This window comes from Triticum urartu, chromosome 2A (assembly GCF_056163025.1).
Source record: "Triticum urartu cultivar PI428250 chromosome 2A, HENAU_Tu73, whole genome shotgun sequence".
NCBI lineage: Eukaryota > Viridiplantae > Streptophyta > Magnoliopsida > Poales > Poaceae > Triticum > Triticum urartu.
Genome location: NC_141874.1, coordinates 624047177 through 624070132, shown reverse-complemented (window position 1 = coordinate 624070132; position 22956 = coordinate 624047177).

Sequence of the window (22956 nt, the reverse complement as noted above, 5' to 3'; positions counted from 1 at the left end):
GTCCACCTCCTTTAAACCAGCGGACGAAATAGTTAAATTCCAAGTCCATCCAATGGACCCTACAAAAACAACATCCATCGGGGCACAGTTAGACCCCGCTGTAGACGCCGCACTATGAGAGTTTTTGCGCGAGAATTCGGATATATTCGCCTGGAATCCTTCAGACATGCCAGGAATCCCACCCAGATTGGCCGAGCATAGCCTTAATATTCTAAAAGGATTCATGCCGGTCAAGCAGACTATTCGGCGTTTCTCTGAACCTGATCGACAAGCCATGGAAGAGGAGCTGGCCAAGCTACTGGAAGCTGGATTCATTAAAGAAATAAAACATCCGGATTGGCTAGCAAACCTGGTGATGGTACCAAAGAAGGACAAATCCTGGCGCTGCTACCTCTTGAGCATTGCTTTGGATTTCCCAGAAGAGGAGAGGATGATGCAACAAAGTAGCGTAAGTATTTCCCTTAGTTTTTGAGAACCAAGGTATCAATCCAGTAGGAGGCTACGCGCGAGTCCCTCGTACCTACACAAAAACAATAGCTCAACGCAACCAGCGCGCTTAGGGGTTGTCAATCCCTTCACGGTCACTTATGAAAGTGAGATCTGATAGAGATGATAAATAATATTTTTGGTATTTTTGGTATAGAGATGCAAAGTAAAAAGTAAAAGCAAAGTAAAAGCAAAGCAATAATAAAGTGATGGAGATTGATATGATGACAAAGTGACCCGGGGGCCATAGGTTTCACTAGTGGCTTCTCTCAAGAGCAGAAGTATTCGATGATGGGTGAACAAATTACTGTTGAGCAATTGACAGAATTGAGCATAGTTATGAGAATATCTAGGTATGATCATGTATATAGGCATCACGTTCGATACAAGTAGACCGACTCCTGCCTGCATCTACTACTATTACTCCACTCATCGACCGCTATCCAGCATGCATCTAGAGTATTAAGTTAAAAATAGAGTAACGCCTTAAGCAAGATGACATGATGTAGAGGGATAGTTTCATGCAATATGATAAAAACACTATCTTGTTATCCTCGATGGCAACAATACAATACGTGCCTTGCTGCCCCTTCTGTCACTGGGAAAGGACACCGCAAGATCGAACCCAAAGCTAAGCACTTCTCCCATGGCAAGAACAACCAATCTAGTAGGCCAAACCAAACTGATAATTCGAAGAGACTTGCAAAGATAACCAATCATACATAAAAGAATTCAGAGAAGATTCAAATATTATTCAGAGAAAGACTTGATCATAAACCCACAATTCATCGGTCTCAACAAACACACCGCAAAAAGAAGATTACATCGAATAGATCTCCATAAGAGAGGTGGAGAACATTGTATTGAGATCCAAAAAGAGAGAAGAAGCCATCTAGCTACTAACTATGGACCCGTAAGTCTGAAGTAAACTACTCACACTTCATCAGAGGGGCTTGGATGATGATGTAGAAGCCCTCCATGATCGATGCCCCTTCCGGCGAAGCTCCGGAACAGGCCCCAAGATGGGATCTCGTGGATACAGAAAGTTGCGGCGGTGGAATTAGGTTTTTGGCTCCGTCCCCAATCGTTTGGGGGTATGTAGGTATATATAGGAGGAAGGAGTACGTCGGTGGAGCTTTGAGGGGCCCACGAGGCAGGGGGGCACGCCCTAGGGGGGGCGCCCTCCACCCTCGTGACCGCCTCGTGGCTTTCTTGACGGAGGGTCCAAGTCTCCTAGATCTTATCTGATGAGAAATCACATTTCCGAAGGTTTCATTCCATTTGGACTCCGTTTGGTATTCCTTTTCTTCGAAACCCTAAAACAGGCAAAAAACAACATTTCTGGGCTGGGCCTCCGGTTAATAGGTTAGTCCCAAAAATAATATAAAAGTGGAAAATAAAGCCCAATATAGTCCAAAAGAGTAGATAATATAGCATGGAGCAATAAAAAATTATAGATACGTTGGAGACGTATCAAGCATCCCCAAGCTTAATGCATGCTCGTCCTCGAGTAGGTAAATGATAAAAAGAGAATTTTTGATGCGGAGTGCTACTTGGCATAATTTTAATGTAATTCTTCTTAATTTTGGTATGAATATTCAGATCCGAAAGATTCAAGACAAAAGTTCATATTGACATAAAAATGATAATACTTCAAGCATACTAACTAAGCAATTATGTCTTCTCAAAATAACATGGCCAAAGAAAGTTCATCCCTACAAAATCATATAGTTTAGTCATGTTTCATTTTCGTCACACAAGAATGCTCTCATCATGTACAACCCCGATGACAAGCCAAGCAATTGTTTCATACTTTAGTAATCTCAAACCTATAAACTTTCACGCAATATATGAGCGCGAGCCATGGACATAGCACTATGGGTGGAATAGAATATAATGAGGGGGTTATGTGGAGAAGACAAAAAAGGAGAAAGTCTCACATCAACGAGGCTAATCAATGGGCTTCGGAGATGCCCACTGATTGATGTTAATGCAAGGAGTAGGGATTGCCATGCAACGGATGCACTAGAGCTATAAATGTATGAAAGCTCAACAAAAGAAACTAGTGGGTGTGCATCCAACTTGCTTGCTCACGAAGACCTAGGGCACTTGAGGAGGCCCATTGTTGGAATATACAAGCCAAGTTCTATAATGAAAAATTCCCACTAGTATATGAAAGTGATAACATGAGAGACTCTCTACTATGAAGATCATGGTGCTACTTTGAAGCACAAGTGTGGTAAAAGGATAGTAACGTTGTCCCTTCTCTCTTTTTCTCTCATTTTTTGGGCCTTTTCTTTTTTATGGCCTTTCTCTTTTTTTGGGCCTTCTCTTTTCTTTTTTATGGCCTTTCTCTTTTTTTATTCCTCACTTGGGACAATGCTCTAATAATGATGATCATCACACTTCTATTTATTTACAACTCAATGATTACAACTCGATACTAGAACAAAGATGACTCTATATGAATGCCTCCGGCGGTGTACCGGGATATGCAATGAACCAAGAGTGACATGTATGAAAGAATTATGAACGGTGGCTTTGCCACAAATACTATGTCAGCTACATGATCATTCTAAGCAATATGACAATGATGAATGTGTCATGATGAACGGAATGATGGAAAGTTGCATGGCAATATATCTCAGAATGGCTATGAAAATGCCATAATAGGTAGGTATGGTGGCTGTTTTGAGGAAGATATAAGGAGGTTTATGTGTGAAAGAGCGTATCATATCACGGGGTTTGGATGCACCGGCAAAGTTTGCGCTAACTCTCAATGTGAGAAAGGGCAATGCACGGTACCGAAGAGGCTAGGAAGGATGGAAGGGTGAGAGTGCGTATAATCCATGGACTCAACATTAGTCACAAAGAACTCACATACTTATTGCAAAAATCTACAAGTCATCAAAAACCTCGGCACTACGTGCATGCTCCTAGGAGGGATAGATTGGTAGGAAAAGACCATCGCTCGTCCCCGACCGCCACTCATAAGGAAGACAATCAAATAACACCTCATGTTTCAAATTTGTTGCATAACGTTTACCATACGTGCATGCTACGGGACATGCAAACCTCAACACAAGTATTTCTCAATTTCACAACTACTCAACTAGCACGACTTTGATATTATTACCTCCATATCTCAAAACAATCATCAAGCATCAAACTTTTCTTAGTATTCAACACACTCATAAGAAAGTTTTATTATTAATCTTGCATACCAAGCATATTAGGATTTTAAGCAAATTACCATGCTATTAAGACTCTCAAAATAATCTAAGTGAAGCATGAGAGATCAATAGTTTCTATAAAATAAATCCACCACCGTGCTCTAAAAGATATAAGTGAAGCACTAGAGCAAAACTATAAAGCTCAAAAGATATAAGTGAAGCACATAGAGCAAAACTATAAAGCTCAAAAGATATAAGTGAAGCACATAGAGTATTCTATCAAATTACAAATCATGTATGGCTCTCTAAAAAGGTGTATACAGCAAGGATGATTGTGGTAGACTAACAAGCAAATACTCTAATCATAAAATACGCTCCAAGCAAAACACATATCATGTGGTGAATAAAAATATAGCTCCAAGTAAAGTTACCGATAGAAGTAGACGAAAGAGGGGATGCCTTCCGGGGCATCCCCAAGCTTTGGATTTTAGGTGTCCTTAGATTATCTTGGGGGTGCCATGGGCATCCCCAAGCTTAGGTTCTTGCCAATCCTTGTTCCATAATCCAGCATATCTTTACCCAAAACTTGAAAACTTCACAACACAAAACTTAAAGTAGAAAATCTCGTGAGCTCCGTTAGCGAAAGAAAACAAAAGACCACTTCAAGGTACTGCAATGAACTCATTATTTATTTATATTGGTGTTAAAACTACTGTATTCCAACTTCTCTATGGATTATAAACTATTTTACTAGCCATAGATTCATCAAAATAAGCAAACAACACACGAAAAACAGAATCTGTCAAAAACAGAACAGTCTGTAGTAATCTGTAGCTAGCGCAAGATCTGGAACCCCAAAAATTCTAAAATAAATTTCTGTACGTGAGGAATTTATCTATTAATCATCTGCAAAAAGAATTAACTAAATATCACTTTCCAAATAAAAATGACAGCAGTTCTTGTGAGCGCTAAAGTTTCTGTTTTTTACAGCAAGTTCAACAAGACTTTCCCCAAGTCTTCCTAACGGTTCTACTTGGCACAAACACTAATTAAACACAAAAAACACAACCAAAACATAGGATAGATAAATTATTTATTACTGAACAGGATAAAAAATCAAGGAATAAAAATAAAATTGGGTTGCCTCCCAACAAGCGCTATCGTTTAACGCCCCTAGCTAGGCATAACAAGCAAGGATAGATCTAGGTATTGCCATATTTGGTAGGCAATTCTTCAATGAGGCATCTATCTCCCTTAGGAATTTCTTTCTTTCTAGTGATTATGAAACTCTTAGGCACAAGATCAAAAAATTCATTTGTAGCAATTGGTTCCTTAATGATAGCAAAAATATTGGGATGAATACTTATAGATTTAAGATCCGCAGTTTCCTTACTAGATGATTCACCCTTATTTTTAGGAACATACATAAGCTTGGCAATTTTAGTAGGAGGACTTGGAGTATTCTTTAAGGAAGAAAAAGCGGTTCCCAAGTTTATCGATTCTAGTGGAATCTAGATTTATTTTCTCATTAACTATGGGTTCCTTTTCCTTAATATTTTTCAAAGTCATTCCAACCCTAGATCCATATTGGGTAATTTGATTGTGGATCTTTTTATCTAGATTTTCAATTAATTCAATGGTAGCAACTTTATTTTCAATAATTTCAAGTATTTGCATAACATGCTCCAAAGTTAACATAGTTCCATTAACCAAAAGATGTGGTGAGCCAAATAAATCTAACATAGCATTATAAGAATCAAAAGTATGGCTACCCAAGAAATTCCCTCCGGTAATGGTATCAAGGATATATCTATACCAAGGACTAGCACCTGCATAAAAATTGCGGAGAAGAACTGAAGTAGATTGCTTCCTGGTAGATCTATTTTGAGCATTGCAAATTCTATACCAAGCATCTTTTAGATTTTCTCCCTCCCTTTGTTTAAAATTTAGAACTTCATTCTCGGGAGAAAACGGAGAAGATATGAGGCTAGCCATAACGACAAGAAAACAAACAAACACACAAGCAAACAAAAAGCAAATAGGCAAATAGAGAGGGAGGATAGAGAGAGAGAGGGCGAATAAAACTGCAAGGGTGAAGTGGGGGAGAGGAAAATGAGAGGCAAATGGAAAATAATGTAATGCGGGAGATAGGGATTGTGATGGGTACTTGGTATGTTGACTTTTGCGCAGACTCCCCAGCAACGGCGCCAGGAATTCTTCTTGCTACCTCTTGAGCACTGCGTTGGATTTCCCCGAAGAGGAGAGGATGATGGAGCAAAGTAGCGTAAGTATTTCCCTTAGTTTTTGAGAACCAAGGTATCAATCCAGTAGGAGGCTACACGCGAGTCCCTCGTACCTACACAAAAACAATAGCTCAACGCAACCAACGCGCTTAGGGGTTGTCAATCCCTTCACGGTCACTTACGAAAGTGAGACCTGATAGAGATGATAAATAATATTTTTGGTATTTTTGGTATAGAGATGCAAAGTAAAAAGTAAAAGCAAAGCAATAATAAAGTGATGGAGATTGATATGATGAGAAAGAGACCCGGGGGCCAGAGGTTTCACTAGTGGCTTCTCTCAAGAGCATACGTATTCTATGGTGGGTGAACAAATTACTGTTGAGCAATTGACAGAATTGAGCATAGTTATGAGAATATGTAGGTATGATCATGTATATAGGCATCACATCCGAGACAAGTAGACCGACTCCTTCCTGCATCTACTACTATTACTCCACTCATCGACTGCTATCCAGCATGCATCTAGAGTATTAAGTTAAAAACAGAGTAACGCCTTAAGCAAGATGACATGATGTACAGGGATAGTTTCATGCAATATGATAAAAAAAACCATCTTGTTATCCTCGATGGCAACAATACAATACGTGCCTTGCTGCCCCTTCTGTAACTGGGAAAGGACACTGCAAGATCGAACCCAAAGCTAAGCACTTCTCCCATGGCAAGAACAACCAATCTAGTAGGCCAAACCAATCTGATAATTCGAAGAGACTTGCAAAGATAACCAATCGTACATAAAAGAGTTCAGAGAAGATTCAAATATTATTCATAGATAGACTTGATCATAAACCCACAATTCATCGGTCTCAACAAACACACCATAAAAAGAAGATGACATCGAATAGATCTCCACAAGAGAGGGGGAGAACATTGTATTGAGATCCAAAAAGAGAGAAGAAGCCATCTAGCTACTAACTATGGACCCATAGGTCTAAAGTAAACTACTCACACTTCATCGGAGGGGCTTGGATGATGATGTAGAAGCCCTCCGTGATCGATGCCCCTTCCGGCAGAGCTCTGGAACAGGCCCTGAGGGAGTCCTGGATTAGGGGGTATCCGGACAGCCGGATTATATCCTTTGGCCGGACTATTGGACTATGAAGATACAAGATTGAAGACTTCGTCCCGTGTCCGAATGGGACTCTCCTTGGCGTGGAAGGCAAGCTTGGCAGTACGGATATGTAGATCTCCTTCCTTGTAACCAAATCTGTGTAACCCTAGCCCCCTCCGATGTCTATATAAACCGGAGGGTTTAGTCCGTAGGACTGACAACAATCATACCATAGGCTAGCTTCTAGGTTTTAGCCTCTTCGATCTCGTGGTAGATCAACTCTTGTACTACTCATATTATCAAGAACAATCAAGCAGGACGTAGGGTATTACCTCCATCAAGAGGGCCCAAACCTGGGTAAACATCGTGTCCCCTGCCTCCTGTTACCATCCGCCTAGACGCACAGTTCGGGACCCCCTACCCGAGATTCGCCGGTTTTGATACCGACATTGGTTCTTTCATTGAGAGTTCCTCTGTGTCGTCGTCGTTAGGCTGGATGGCCCCTTCAATCATCAATAGCGATGCAGTCCAGGGTGAGACTTTTCTCCCTGGACAGATCTCTATATTCGGCGGCTCTGCACTGCAGACCAACTCGCTTGGCCATCTGGAGCAGATTGAGAGTTACGCCCCTGGCCACCAGGTCAGGTGTGGGAGCATAAACCACACGGCCGACATCCACAGAGACTTGATCTTCGGCGGATTCGAGCCCTTGCCGAGTGCGCCGCACGGTCACGATGAGCATGATTTAGCTCTACCATCGGACAGTGTTCGGGAGATCGCACCGGTGACCGCTCCGACCCTGAATTCGGAGCCAGTTGCGCCATCCAAGGACGGGTGGATAGACCCCGCCACAGAGGCCGCATCTTCAGCGGTGATCGAGCCAAATACCGACCTTACCCTTCGCGGGAGCCGTGACGCCGAACTGCCGGATTCTTCCCCGGCCACGGACTCCGAACCGCCTGCGCCCGTGCCTATCGAATCCGACTGGGCGCCGATCATGGAGTTCACCTCCGCGGATATCTTTCAGCACTCGCCCTTCGGCGACATACTGAATTTGTTAAAGTCTCTCTCCTTGTCAGGAGAGTCCTGGCCGAACTATGTCCGGCAGGATTGGAATGCGGATGATGAAGAAATTCGCCACCCACCCACCACCCACTTAGTAGCCACTGTCGACGATTTGACTGACATGCTCGACTTCAACTCCGAAGACATCGACGGTATGGACGACGATGCAGGAGACGAACATGAGCCACTGCCCACAGGGCACTGGATGCCCACTTCATCATATGATGTATACATGGTTGACACACCCAAAGAAAACGACGATGAGGAACGGAACGGCGCAACGAAGGATCGATCCCTCAAAAAGCAGTCAAAGCGGCGGCGTAAGCGCTGCTCCAAATCAGTAGTAGTAGCAGTAGTAGTAGCAGTAGTAGTAGCAGTAGTAGTAGTAGCAGTAGTAGTAGTAGCAGTAGTAGTAGTAGCAGTAGTAGTAGTAGCAGTAGTAGTAGTAGTAGTAGTAGTAGCAGCAGCAGCAGTAGTAGTAGTAGTAGTAGTAGCAGTAGTAGTAGCAGTAGCAGTAGCAGTAGCAGCAGCAGTAGCAGTAGCAGCAGCAGTAGCAGTAGCAGTAGCAGTAGAAACATCGATCATATAGACCCAGCGATAAAGCAGGGTGAGCCAGCGGATGACGAACACGGTATTGAACCACCATCCAACCACAGCAACACGTAGAATCAAATCGAACAACCCGACTCTGGCGAAGATAACAGTCCGGATGACATCACACCGGACAGGCACCCGGAGCAACATAATACCCATCAAAGGCTTGTTGCCACTGCAAGGAGTCTGAAAAAGCAGAAGCAAAGGCTCAGGGCTGCACAAGACACACTCAGAATTAGATCGAGTGAAGTACTCAACATTGCAGCAGGGTACGGCGGTAGTCGCCACACAAAGAGCTACCCGAAGCGAAAGCTGCTAGCTGAATTCGATGAGGAGGCCTTAGATCCCCCGCAATCAAAAAACAAAACAGCCATCCGGTCGCATAGACGACCTCGTGGCCAACATAGAGCGGCAAACGACGCCGAACACAAGCCAGTACGCGATCCACGTGAGGGCTCGCATCAAAAGGACGGCGCAACCAGATCCATCTACGGGCCAAGCAAGCGCGCTCCAGCACGCAATGCAACACAAAAAAAATCCGAACACCATGGTACACCCAAATACAGGGGTGCGGCACACCCCCTATGTTTCACCGATGAGGTGCTGGACCATGAATTTCCAGAGGGATTTAAACCCGTAAACATAGAGGCGTACGACGGAACGACAGACCCTGTGGTCTGGATTGAGGACTACATCCTCCATATCCACATGGCTCGAGGAGACGATCTCCACGCTATCAAGTACTTACCCCTCAAGCTCAAAGGGCCAGCTCGGCACTGGCTTAAAAGCCTCCCCAAAAACTGCATTGGAAGCTGGGAAGAGCTCGAAGACGCTTTTCAAGCAAATTTTCAAGGGACCTATGTCCGACCATCGGACGCAGACGGTTTAAGTCATATAACTCAACAGCGCGGAGAGTCAGCCCGAAAGCTTTGGAACAATTTCTCACTAAAAAGAACCAAATAGTCGACTGTCGGGACGTCGAAGCCTTAGCAGCTTTCAAGCACAGCGTTCGAGACGAATGGCTTGCCAGACACCTCGGCCAAGAAAAGCCGAGAACAATGGCAGCATTAACAAGCCTCATGACCCGCTTTTGCGCGGGCGAGGACAGCTGGTTAGCCTGATGCAGCACCAGCGACCCAAGTACATCCGAAGTCAGGGACGGAAACGGGAAGCCACGACGCAGGAAAAACAAGCGCCGTAATAAAGAAGACAGCCCGAAGAGCATGGCGGTAAACGCCGGATTCAGAAGCTCTCGGCCAGGTCAGCAAAAGCTGCCCTCCAAAGGCAACAGAGACAAACTGTCCAGCCTGAACAAGATTCTGGACAAACTATGTTAGATCCACAGCACCCCCGATAAACCTGCAAATCATACCCATAGAGAATGTTGGGTCTTCAAGCAGTCCGGCAAGCTCAACACCGATCACAAGGGGCAGGATACACCAAGCGAAGACGAGGACGAGCCTCGCAAGGAAAGCACTGGGGAACAGAAGAAATTCCCACCAGAAGTCAAAACAGTAAACGTATTACACGTGATGAAGGGGAGAAACAAAGCGGCACTCCTAGAGACACATGCCCCAGGGCCTATCACCGCGGAGTTCTGCCACTGGTCGTCCAAACTGATCATGTTTGACCATCAGGATTACTCGGCAAGTATCCGGCATGCAGGATGGGCTGCCTTGGTGTTAGACCCGATAATTGACGGATACCACTTCACACGAGTCCTGATGGACGGCGGCAGTAGTTTAAACCTGATATATCAGGACACAATCCGCAAAATGGGGATAGACCCAACAAAAATCAGCTATAGCAATACTACCTTTAAAGGAGTAACGCCATGCCCAGAAGCCCATTGTACGGGCTCCCTGCTACTAGAGGTTATATTCGGCTTTCCCGATAACTTCCGCAGCGAAAAGTTAACCTTCCACATCGCTCCATTCCAAAGTGGCTTTCAAGCACTACTCGGACGCGAAGCTTTCGCTCGCTTTAACGCAATACCGCATTACGCTTCTCTCATGCTTAAGATGCCCGGTCCACGTGGCATCATTAAAGTAAATGGAAATATTGAGCGCTCCTTGCGCGCGGAAGACCATGCGGCTGCCTTGGCAGCCGCACACTAGACGGCCTCACCAACTAAAGCATCTGACAGGTCGTTAAGACCACGGACACGGTTAGACGAGTCCGGTGGAGCTATATATAATTGATACAGGTTTGATGGCTATACCCCTATAACAATACAAGGGGCTCAATGCATGTATATAAGTGACAATTAGGCTCAACTTTACTCATCTTGAACTGTACATGGTTTATTTAGTATAACCTACCTTTTGCACGACAACTTTTCAACTAAGTTCCTCTCTTTTTCAGATGACCATTGTGCTACACCCGTCCAGGATACGGCACAACGGAGACACAGGCGTAGACGTGCGTCATGGACCCGTTCCAAGGATTCTTTTTAGATTAAGACCCTGCATAAACCTTTTTTATTGTCTCTTGTTGATATACATCCCCCGGATTCTCAGTACAATTGAGAAGGATGCTGACGTATTGGCATGTGGCCACGTAAGAATATTGCATGTACCTGGACACCAGGGGCTTATTACAAAGGGCACTGTTTAGCCCGGTTTACATCATAAAGACCGAATACCTTAGGGAGTGTTCGGCGTCGCGAGTTTGGCCTTATATGCATCAGCTCCGAATCATGTCTTTGGTCAAATGTTGGGTTTTCCCGGCTCTTGTGTTGTGCTGCCTTACGTTCCGCTCTATCGGCTAAGGCGGCACCAGGAGAACTACTGCGATTGTACCCTGGTTCATCCAGACGAGCACCTCAGTAGAGAAAGCCAAAAACTGACTGTCATGATATAGCGTGAGACTGGTCAACCACTCCATGACCTAGCGGAATCTTTGGGATTCCTCCTCCTTAAAGAAGGGTTGTTTCCCGGCCAGGCATGTACGCGCCCCGAATTCGGATGAGCGCGGAGCCACCAGGGGCTATATAGTAGCCCCACTGTCAAACTCCTCTGGCTAAGTGAAAGTGTTAAAGCATTATAGTCCGATTGCCTAGTTCTCTGCGCTATCACCTCCTTAATGGACCAAGATGTTGGATCAAGTGTGAACATTTGTCTTCTGCGAGCACCCCCGCATTATATGCGTGGGGGCCGAAGTTGACGACTGCCATCTTTCAGGTTATATACATATATACATAAACGGCCGCACAGGAGGCATCATAGTACTTTCGGGCAAAAGTATAAATACAGCCTTGATAAACTCAATAAAACATTGTTTTTACAATGGGAATACATGTCACTCAAACATAATATTCTTCGAGCACTGAGCCTCTATCGAATGAGCGCCTTCAAGAACTTCTTCAAAGTAGTGCTCGGCAGCCACTCGGCCTATGGCCGAACCCTGTGCCGCAATAGTGGTGGCATCCATCTCCGCCTAGTATGTTTTGACATGGGCAAGGGCCATCCGCGAGCCTTCTATGCATGCCGACCTCTTTACATCATCGATGTGTGGCACAGCACCAAGGAATTGTTGCACTAAGCTAAAGTAGCTATTCGGCCTTGGCCCTCTCGGCCACAGATGATCCACAATGGACCTCATGGCATGTCCGGATAATCTATGGAGCTCGGCCCACTCGGCCATTTGCTCATTCAACAGCAGTGGACGGGCTGGAGCATGAAACTGTGACCAAAACAGTTTTTCCACTTCGTGATCTTTCCTATCCTTGAAGTACTCGGCTGCATCAGCGGCACTTGCAGCCAAATCCACGTAGGCGTCCGCAGAACTCCATAGCCGGTCTAGAGGTGCATACTTCGGATCCCCGAACTTAGTCCGCAACAAGAAGGGCTTCCCAGATACAATATCCGCAGCTTGATGCAGCTCCTCCCTCGTCGCTCTAATTTTGGAGCGGGCTTCCTTGGCAGCCACCTGGGCCTTTTCCAGGTCCGTCGCCTTCGCCCGGTTTTCTTCTTCAAGAAGCTGGTAACGGTCAGCAGCATCTTTTAACTCTACAACCATCTTGGATATTTTTTCTTTGCTCTCGCAATGCGCGTCCTGTTCGGCCCTTAACTCTTCGGCCGCCTTTAAAGTGGCCGCATTGCTACTCCTTGCTTGCTCCTTGGCTCGGGCAAGCTCCACCCGAAGGGTCTCCATGGTGGCAGCTCCATCTGCAGTCACAACATATTAAAGATAATGGCATCATGCTGCTCTTATTATGTGACAATCACCAGAAAAATCACCTACCCTGTGCCTCGTCAAGCCGCTTGTTAACAAGAACGATGTCGGCATCTGCCGCATCCAGTTGCCGCCTTAGTTCGGCAAACCCATCAGTCCGGCTAGCCATCGGAGCTTCAACCACCTGCACATAAAGGCATTCTGGTTATTACCTAGGACTATGATCCTCTGTTTGCTGCCGTTTTCGATGACAACCAGAGTCTCAGGGGCTACTATCTACAGAGAGCACATCTAAAAATGTGCGGTACTGTCAACAATGTACATCATTTCGTGTACCTCAAAACCTGTCAGTAGACTCATAAAGGCTTCATGCAACCCGCTTTCGGCGGACGAAATCCTTTCAATCACCGTACCCATCAACGTGCGGTGCTCTTCTGAGATAGACGCTTGCTCTAGCAGATCCCTCAGTACGTCCGACCGCACACCAGACGGTGCCGGACTCTTTTGATTGCTCTCTTCAAGAGCCGGATACTGAGGACTTTGGTTGGCCATAGGATTACCTTCTGGCCTTGCCGGATCAGGAGAAACCCTCCGCGACGACACCTCGGGATCGCCCGCCTCGTGAGGCGGTGTGGCAGGGGGAGGCGTTTCGCTCTCCATCATCTCTGGAAGAAGATCCCCTGAAGACGAGCTCTGCTGAGAAGGGATAAGATCCGAACTGCAAGATAAATGCTTCGATTATTTTCCTCAGAAGTAAAGCGAGATATTTACATTATTAAGTACCCTTTTACTTACAGCTCGGTGGAGGGATGATCCCCTTGAGGGCATAGTGCGGCCAGGGTATCCCCCAGGGCAGGACCCTCCGGCGGAGATTTCTTCCCCCGTTTGGAGACCATTGTCTCTGGGTCCTCAGAGGCGGTTCTCTTCCTTCCCTGGGGAGAGGAAGTTTCAGTTCCTCCTCCCCGGCTAACCTCCTTCGCGGAGGCACTAACCTCCTTGTTCCCCCCTTTATCTTCTCCTAAGGGGGCTTGATAAGGCGCGATCTCCAGCATCCTGGTTAGCACAGGATTTGGTGAAGTCTCAGGGAGGGGCGCCGGACACCTGATCAACTTTGCCTTCGCTATCCAATCCTGGTCAAAGATCGGCTTTTTTATGGCAATGTTGCGATAAATAAACGGACAGTGTGTTCGGATGTGGGGCTACTTACTTGGGTATCCGGGCGATTGCAGCTCAGATCTGCATCCTCAGTGATGTCCGGACACATTATTTGTGGTCCTAAGAACAATTTGTAAATCTCTTCGTGCGTAATGCCGAGGAAATGTTGAATAGCTCGCGGTCCTTCCGGGTTGAATTCCCACATGCGAAGGGGCCGGCGTTTGCAAGGCTGGACTTGACGAACTAGCATAACTTGCACTACCATAACCATATTGAAATCTCTCTCAAAGAGATCTCGGATACGGCTTTGCAGTATTGGCACGTCCTTGGCTGGACCCCAGCTCAGCCCCCTGCTGATCCATGACATCAGTTGTGGTGGGGGCCTGAGCGAATGGTGGGGGCAGCTACCCACTTGGCACTTCGGGGAGCTGTGGTGTAGAACCACTCCCGCTGCCACAATCCGGACACCTCTGGGAAGCAACCCTCAGGCCATGGAGCGTCAGTGATTTTGCTTATTGAAGCGCCTCCACACGCTGCGTGCTGCCCCTCGATCATCTTCGGCTTCACATCGAAGGTCTTGAGCCACAGGCCGAAGTGAGGGGTAATGCGGAGGAAGGCCTCACATACGACAATAAATGTCGAGATGTGAAGAAGGGAATCCGGGGCCAGATCGTGAAAATCTAGCCCGTAATAGAACATAAGACCCCTAACAAAGGGATCTAGAGCGAGGCCTAGTCCTCAGAGGAAGTGGGAGACGAACATGACGCTCTCGTTGGGTTCGGGAGTAGGGATGACCTGCCCTCGGGCGGGCAGCCGATGCGAAATTTCGACGGTCAGATATCTGGCCTCTCTCAACCTCTTGATGTCCTCCTCTGTGACGGAGGAAGGCATCCACCGACCTTGATGGTTGGATCCGGACATAGTTGAAGGTCCGAAGCACCTGACCTGAGTTTTGGGTGTTAGAACTTGAGGCGGGGGAAGAATTTGATTGAGCACGAGAGGGAAAAAAGAAAAGGCCTTGTCCCCTTTATAAAGAGGGTGAATATCAAGCGTCCTCCTCGTGGCCGTTTGGGACTTGCCTAAGATCTAGGAGTCCTACCAATAGGCATGGTTGGGTTACCCACGTCCGTATTGATGAGAATCCCGTAATACAGGGGACACGATCTCTGCTTCGACAAGACGTGCCATGGAAATTCCCTCGCGAAACATGCTGAGATTGGTTATGAAAAACGATTCAAATAAAGACCTGGCTGTGGTGTGATGTCACACTACAGGGTACGTCAGCAGATTAGATTTATGGAAATATTATTCTCTCTACGGTGGTACGTGGAACTTGTTTTGCAGAGCCGGACACGATCCTCGGGTTCAAAATCTTGTATGAAGTATTCGGAGGAGGAACCCGCCTTGCAATGCTGAAGACAATCTGCGCACCGGACTCATCGTCATTGAAGCCTGGTTCAGGGGCTACTGAGGGAGTCCTGGATTAGGGGGTATCCGGACAGCCGGCTTATATCCTTTGGCCGGACTGTTGGACTATGAAGATACAAGATTGAAGACTTCGTCCCGTGTCCGGATGGGACTCTCCTTGGTGTGGGAGGCAAGCTTGGCAGTACGGATATGTAGATCTCCTTCCTTGTAACCGGCTCTATGTAAACTAGCCCCCTCCGGTGTCTATATAAACCGGAGGGTTTAGTCTGTAGGACCGATGACAATCATACCATAGGCTAGCTTCTAGGGTTTAGCCTCTTCAATATCGTGGTAGATCAACTCTTGTACTACTCATATTATCAAGAACAATCAAGCAGGACATAGGGTATTACCTCCATCAAGAGGGCCCGAACCTGGGTAAACATCGTGTCCCCTTCCTCCTGTTACCATCCGCCTAGACGCATAGTTCGGGACCCCCTACCTGAGGTCCGCCGGTTTTGACACCGACAGGCCCCAAGATGGGATCTCGTGGATACAGAAAGTTGCGGCGGTGGAATTAGGTTTTTGGCTCCGTTCCCGGTCGTTCCCGGTCGTTTGAGGGTCCAAGTCTCCGGGATCTTATCTGATGAGAAAATCACGTTTCCGAAGGTTTCATTCCGTTTGGACTCCGTTTGATATTTTGTTTCTCCGAAACACTGAAATAGGCAAAAAAACAGCAATTCTGGGTTGGACCTCCGGTTAATAGGTTAGTCCCAAAAATAATATAAAAGTGGAAAATAAAGCCCAATATAGTCCAAACAGTAGATAATATAGCATGGAGCAATCAAAAATTATAGATACGTTGGAGACGTATTAGACGCCTATGTGTCGACTTCAAAGACCTTATTAAGGCTTGCCCAAAGGATCCCTTCCCACTCCCTCGCATCGATCAAATAATCGACGCTACCGCAGGACACGAATCATTGTGCTTCCTCGACGCATACTCCGGTTACCACCAGATTAAGATGGCAGAGTCTGATCAAGCCGCGACGGCATTCATCATGCCATACGGCCCCTTCTATTTTAACACAATGCCCTTCGGGCTCAAAAACGCCGGCGCAACATATCAGCGCATGATCCAGACATGTCTGGAAAAGCAGATCGGTAAGACTGTGGAGGCATATGTAGATGACGTGGTCATTAAAACCAGACACGCCGACTCTTTAATAGATGACTTGAGGCTCACGTTCACCAATCTCCGAACATACGACATTAAGCTCAATCCAGAAAAATACGTTTTCGGCGTTCCCGCCGGAAAGCTCCTGGGCTTCATCGTCTCCAGTAGAGGAATTGAAGCAAATCCGGCTAAAATCCGAGCTCTGTCGCAGTTGGCTATCCCAACTGACCTCAAGCAAATCCAGAAATTGACTAGATGTGTGGCGGCTTTAAGCCGCTTTATCTCCCGGTTAGGAGAAAAGGCACTTCCCCTTTATCGCCTTCTTCGGCGCACCGAACACATCGAGTGGACGGACGCAGCCACGGCCGACTGGAAGAAATAAAAGCCATCTTGGCCACCAACCCAATCCTGGCCGGGCCAACTATTGGCGAACCAATGCTATTATATATAGCGGCAACTCACCAAGTTGTAAGCGCAGTGCTCGTCGTCGAACGAGAGATGGGCGGACATAAATTCCCACTTCAAAAGCCAGTATATTATGTATCCACCATCCTCACTCCATGCAAATCATGGTACCCACATTACCAAAAGATAGCATACGTGGTATTTATGGCATCCCGGAAATTACGACACTACTTTCAAGAGTGTTTGATTACGGTGGCCTCCGAAGTACCACCCAATGACATAATAAACAACCACGATGCCACAGGCCGGATTGCCAAATGGGCCATCGAGCTCCTCCCGTTCGACATAACATATAAGCCACGATGAGCCATTAAGTCGCAAGTACTGGCCGATTTCGTAGCCGAATGGACAAAAGCCGAACTCCCTAAAGAGTACGGCGCATACTCCAATTGGATCATGCACTTCGACGGCTCTAAAATGCTGGCTGGTCTGGGGGGTTGGCGTCGTCTTGACGTCCCCCACCGGAGATACGGTGCAATACGTGCTCCAAATACTATATACAGACTCCAATAACGTAGACGAATACGAGGCCCTATTACACGGCCTCCGGATGGCAGTCTCCATGGGCATCCAACACCTAGAGGTGCGTGGGGACTCGAACCTCGCAATATCCCAAATAAATGGAGACTTCAATGCCAAGGATCCGAAAATGGCGGCATATCGCAACGTCGTCCTCAAAATGTCAGCTCGGTTCGAGGGGCTCGAATTCCACCATGTGGCTCGGGAAAACAACCAGGCGGCGGACATCCTAGCCCGTATCAGCGCTAAACGCGACCCTGTCCCACCGAACATCTTCCTAGAAAGACTGTTTAAACCATCCGTGGTATGGGAAGGGGACACCGGCAAAAATAGTCCAGACCCGGCCACAACCCCAGATGCCGAATACTCTGACACAATCGGAGGCTCTGCCACCGAAATAACACCTTCAACACACGAGATAATGGCCGTCATCGCCTCGTGGACGGAACCATTCTTGGCCAACCTAACTAGACAGGAATTACCCGAGGACCAAAATGAGGCCCGCTGCATAGTGCGGCGATCTAAAGCCTACAAGGTCCATGAGGGAGAGCTTTATAAGAAAAGCACAATCAGAGTCCTTCAAAGGTGCATCTCCGAAGAGGAAGGGCGGAAGCTTTTGGCAGAAATCCATGCCGGACTCGGCGGCCACCATGCCGCAGCCCGGGCCCTTTTAAGCAAGGCCTTCCGTACAGTTTTTTATTGGTCGACGGCCCGGGAAGATGCACAACATCTGGTACAACATTGTGTCGGTTGCCAGCTTTTTGCAACCAAAGTCACATGCCACCTACCACCCTCCAAACAATCCCCATTACTTGGCCCTTTGCGGTCTGGGGGCTCGATATGGTCAGACCCCTCAAAGGGGGAACCCATAAGAAAGAATACTTACTGGTCATGGTGGATAAATTCACCAAATGGATAGAAGCCAAACCTGTCAAAACGGCTGAATCCGGGCCGGTGATAGACTTCATATCCGGGGTTGTACACCGTTATGGCGTCCCCACAGCATCATCACTGACAACGGCACGAACTTTACAGCCGACGAGGTGAAACTTTGGTGTAGCAACATGGGCATCAAGGTCGATTATGCTTCTATCTATCATCCGCAAACTAATGGTCAAGTCGAACGAGCGAATGGTCTTATCATGAGCGGCATTAAACCCAGATTAGTCCGGTCTTTAAAGGAATCAGACACTCATTGGGTAGAGGAGCTCGACTCCGTACTTGGGGACTGCGGACCACGCCGAATCGCACTACCGGATACACACCGTTTTTTATGGTGTACGGCGCCGAGGCGGTGCTGCCTTGCGACATAATTCATGACTCACCTCGAGTGCGCATGTACGAAGAAAGAGAGGCCGAGCTCGATCGGTAGGAAAGTTTGGATGCCCTGGAGGAGGAGCACAACGTGGCAAAAGCCCGTTCCGCATTCTATCACAAACAAGCTCAAAGGTATCAAAGCAGAGAAGTGCGGGCCAAAACCTATAATGTTGGCGAACTAGTTCTACACCTGCCGGAGAAGAAAAAGAACAAGCTCAAGCCCAAATAGGAAGGTCCCTTCATTATCGACCAGGTTCTGACCGATGGAGCGTACCGTCTGCGGGATGCATCGAATAATCGACTCGAGCCAAACCCATGGAACGCAACCAGACTCCGAAGATTCTACGCCTAGCGCCGGACTCTATGTTCGTCTCCTTACCTCCATGAATTTTTGCACATCTGTTTTCTCTCTCTTTCTTTCTCTCTTTTCTCTTCAAGGCCCTAAAGAGCTACACTTGTGTCTTGGTTACACAATCTTGACGCGCTAACCACGCTCAATATACCTGGGGGCTTCCTATACAGAAGCTTAATATAATTACCTTTCCAGGCTTTATGCCCCGCACATGTGTTATTCTTCCGCATGTACCTTTTTTCGCCATTATATGCATCGATATGACTTAAGTTTTGGCTAAGCTGGGTTGCCTGGCTCTTGTATTTATGCCCAACGTTCCCGTTAATTCGGCTAGGGCATAAGAGGAGCACCTCTGCGATTGTTACTGCCGGGTTAGCCGGATGTGTACCTCAGACTGGGTGAAGCCGAAAGCTAGCATTCTTAAGGGAATATTCGGTCGGTGAATAAAAGATGACTTTCATTTCAATTACTACACGCCCCCAGATGTTTTTAGCCTGCGTCTCGCAGTTCGGACATGCACATTAGGGCATGTGTACCCAGGGAAAGGAACCCTTAACGGAACTATTCTCACTGGAAGATGTTTCTTACTATCCATGTAATATAACATAGCTAGTTGGGTACTTGTCTGTTCAAGCACTTATGACCCCTACGCCTGGTTTCCATGCATACCCCGGTTTTTATATAACCGAGTGGGTATTCAGATACACTCCGACTATCGGGTCCAGAGGTTGAAGCGAAAAGGTCCGCCATGACAAATGATTTACAATCCAGCTAGGGACATTACATATGTCACTTGAAGTACACAGTCACTAAGACTGATTAAATTCTTCTTCTATACCATCCAACAGGATGTCTAGCCTACAATCCTGTTGGGAATACTTTGCGGCTAATTCTACTTGATCATACACTAAACTGACGGGAATCTCTTTCCCATCGGGCCCCATAGGTCCGACCTCGGCCATGTGGTTTGGGTCAGCCTTGGTATATCGTGTCTTCACCATAGCCCAGGCTTCCCTCGCACCTTGTCGGCAGGCTGATATCTTCCATAATCGGAAGCGCCGCCACGCTCCCTTGAGCTTCTCTATAAGCTCCCCCATGCCTCCTAGCAGGGACGCGGATAGCCACAAGGCTTGAGCAATACTCTACATCACCTGCCGAACTTGTTCGTGCAGTTGTGAGAGCTCTGGTAGAAGATCACCCGAAGACCTAGGCATCTCCTCCGCGGGACAACCCGTCAGCATACCTGCAGACATAACGCTGTTAGCAGGCTTCTCCGCCGAACTCCTTTAAAAAGTTGTCCAAGCACTTACTAAAAATGTCGTGTTGAAGTCGTTTATTCTCCTTCACGGAGTCCGCAAGCTAGGCTCGGACATCCTTCAGTTCCACGCCCAGCCGGATATTGGCATCTTGGAGATCATTTTTCTCCTGCCTGACTCGCGTCAGCACGCGCTTGCCAGCATTTCGCTGTCGATCATCACGTGCCGTATCCGCCTCCATGGCCCCGGATTCACTCCGGGGCCACCTGCATCATCTATTGTTAGGTGGGCATACATGCCGCATACTACCTGGTACCGATATTCTTTGCAATAGACGAAAAATTTACCAGGGGGACCCCTTTTGGACTCCTTCAATGCAGCAACAGCGGCTTCCAGCTAGGCCTTGCACTCGTCCAGCTCTTGAGATAGTTGGGAATTCTTCTCCGTAAGAACCTACACAAATAATGATCCTTAAATCAGTTGCGTCAACTGTTTCAAGTCTCAGACGCTACTGATACATATAATCGTCAGATTCGCTTACCTGTATACCCCTTACATACTGGTCCGTGGCTCTGGCTAGACCATTTTGAGCAGCACGGAGGTACGCGTCTCCAGAATTGAAGGCATCAAATGCCTCTGGTGAGAAGCAAGCGTCACGGAGTACGGCCCGGCGATGCCTATGATTCATGGCACTCTCCACTTCTGAATTTGTAGCAGATAGTCTATCCGCATCCTCTGTAGGAGGAGCATCCGGCGTCCCCCCCATGTTGGCTTCCGCCTCTATGTACGGCCCTGGAGCCCGACTGGTGGAGGCGTGATCGACAGCCTCTCCGGATATACTCCGGCGAGTGTTTTTTCTATTAAAGAAGCATGGACGTCATTGCATTTTGAGAAAGAAGACAACCACGGAGCGAGGTTTAGTGTCATACCTCTGCACCGGCGTCTCCATCTTGACTGCCTTCCTTTTGGCCTACCAGGCTTCGGTGCCTCTTGTTGGCGAGTTGCTGCGGGTTCGGCACGGCGTCCTGAATGCCTTCCCTGTAAAACACCATATATGTACGGTAGGTGAAGTGACTAAAAGGGGATCCTATTCTTGGAGTTGGGATTTTGGTTTCTCTTACGTGCGACGCAGGGAGCAGTCCGGGATAGTCGGCCGCTATGGCCACCATGGCGTCATCGCAACTCAATTGATAGAATTGCCTATCTATCAGCTCCACGAATATGTCCGGATCCTCTTCGAGCCCGGGACCGAGGGCCCGGCCAGGGTCCTCTGGTTGTGGAGATGGGTTGTTGACCTCCCTTATAGCTTTTTGCAGTTCCTGCCGTAAAATGGCAAGGTGAGTACCTACGACAAAGAATGCAGGAAGAATGGGAGTAAAGAGGTATAACTCACCTAGCTTGGAGGGTTGTACATGGAGAATCCATCCCGTGGCTTGATACGGATGAACTCCTCTTCCTCTCCCTTGAACAACTCGGACAGAATTTTTGCCAAAGCAGCAGCGGAGTTCAGTCCCTTACGCCCGCAACGGGTGGCATCATCTTCCCCGTTAAAACACCACAGGGGGTGCCCTCGATATTGAAGTGGCTGCACTCCCCGCATTATGCATATTGACATAACCTCGATTATTGTCAATCCTGATTGAGCCAGCGCTTTACTCCGGTTCATCAGGTAAAGGACTTCTCCATTGTCTTCCTCCTGGGGGCTCCGTGGGCGCCATCTTTAGCGTTTCTTCAGAGGAGCATTGTTGAACTCAGGAAGACCCCGCCAATCAGGGTCTGGAAGGGGGACGTCCTCCATATAAAACCACTCCGAAGGCCAGTCTTCGGACGTATTCTTCGGAGTACCGGACAGGTATCCGGTTTCGTCGATGCACCATATTTCGGCTCCGCCCACTTGATAAAGTGACCCCTTCTGTGTGCGGGGCACAAGCCAAAATAACCTTTTCCACAGCTCGAAATGAGCCTCGCAGCCCAGAAATAGCTCGCAAAGGGCAACGTAGCTGGCGATGTGTAATATGGAAGCAGGGGTGAAATTATGCAGTTGGAGGCCATAAAACTCCAGGAGCCCGCGAGGGAAAGGATGAATTAGAAATCCGAGTCCCCTTAGTAAGTAAGGAACAAGGCACACCCGCTCCCCCTTAGAGGGGCTGAGGAAGCTCTCCGCTTGCTCCCCGCCATTATAGGTGGCGAGCCCGGCTCAGACGGGGACCATATACGCTTGAGGGAGAAATCTCTGAGTCTGCAGCTCTACTAATCGACTGTGTGGGACAGAACACCTCTCCCAATCACCGGCTTAGGGCTACGGGGGCGGGAGGAGGAGCTGCGGTGGTCGGCCATGTTGGAATGGATTTTTCCGAAGCGCGCTCCGATGGATTCTCGCCACGGGAGGATGGTATGGATTGGATCTAAGAATCCCCATCCCTTTAATAGACAATTTATTTACCTGGCTAGGAGGGCGAATGT